At 33.0% G+C, this 1,436-nt stretch overlaps 1 pseudogene; it reads left to right on the plus strand.

Moving 5' to 3' along the window:
- Positions 1-651: 651 nt before the first annotated feature.
- LOC111735681 lies at positions 652-770 on the plus strand (annotated as a pseudogene).
- The last annotated feature ends 666 nt before the right edge of the window (positions 771-1,436 follow it).

Below are 1,436 nucleotides of genomic sequence, written 5' to 3' on the forward strand. Positions count from 1 at the left end.
TCACGGATTATAAATCTGGTCTAATTTTCTTTCACTAGTGACTGACATAATTACGTGAGCTATTACATTATTTATTCTTTCTCCTTTACCTGAAATGCCTTTCCATCTTATCTTTTCATCACGCATGTTCTGCAAACCTACAACCACAAATAATCTAACCAGTATAAATCCCAGCCTTTTTCTCAAACTACTGGGGAAAAAAAAAAAATCAGAAATTTATCTGTTAGATTCACTACTATTCTGTGGTCTATATGCTAACTTGACCCTACATGATGCCTATATTTTTTGTACCTCTATACTAACTCTCCCATTTTCCTCAATTATTCCTCTAAATTCATCTCTATCTTCAAACTTCCTACATCCTCTTGATTCTATAGAGAGAAACTTATCTTGGACATTATTTATATACAGAGGACCCCCCAAAATAGAACTCTCTCCATTTCCTTTTGTACTACCTCTAAATTTATTTATATCGCTGCCCCTAAATTTATCATTATATATTTTAAAATATTTTCTCAAAATAAGGATAATACCTCTTAGCCTGTCTAGGTGTTTGGTATTTGTTTTTGCAGGAAAAGGGTAAACTTTTGAAGCTTTATTTTGAAGTCAACTAAAAGAATATATCTTGCTCTACAGAAGTATTCAAATATGGTCTACGGTCATGCCACCCTGAACAAGCCTGATCCTATGTAATCTCGGAAGCTAAGCAGGGTCGAGCCTGGTTAGTACTTGAATGGGAGACCACCTAGGAAGACCAGGTGCTATAGGCGTAAAAAATAAGAAATAAGGGATTGTAAGCTGACAAGGTCCTTGCATTCTGTGAGGTCAACCAAGGGTTGCCTCACCTAAAAAAAAAAATAAATAAATAAAGTATTCAAATATAAAATAAAATGTCTAAAAATTAAGTCTTTGAGCTTTTAAGCATCCCATATGAGAATTATAATTCCTAAAATACTATTTGGACCATGTGGTTATGCTCCTCATTTCTTATAAGTTTAGAAAATATAAATATAATAATGGGGATCAGATGGAGAGAAGTGAAGCTAGGTTTCAATGTACCAGATACATCCATCTCTAATTTCCCAAAAGTTTTGCAAATTTAATATTTGAAAATAACTGTTTTACTTTGTAGATTACTTAATTTCTGAAACAGAGCTGAGTTATTTAAAGCAACTTTTCCACAACAACCAAGTAAAAATGCTGAGTAAAATACTTTTATTTTTAAATTCTCAAGTGTATCAAATAACTGGAAAAATAGGAAGATCTACCAAGTCAAATTAATAAAAAGCAGGAGTCTGGAGAAGTAATAATTACAAATAATTACTGAAGCCACTTTTATCCGGAAGGCCTATGTGAATACAGATAAGTTTGAGTTTTAATTTTGAGGCTCCATGAGGTAAAATGGGCTGAAGTCAAGGTCCAGGATCCAGAGTGTG

This window comes from Pteropus vampyrus, unplaced genomic scaffold (assembly GCF_000151845.1).
Source record: "Pteropus vampyrus isolate Shadow unplaced genomic scaffold, Pvam_2.0 Scaffold1000005228, whole genome shotgun sequence".
Taxonomy (NCBI): domain Eukaryota; kingdom Metazoa; phylum Chordata; class Mammalia; order Chiroptera; family Pteropodidae; genus Pteropus; species Pteropus vampyrus.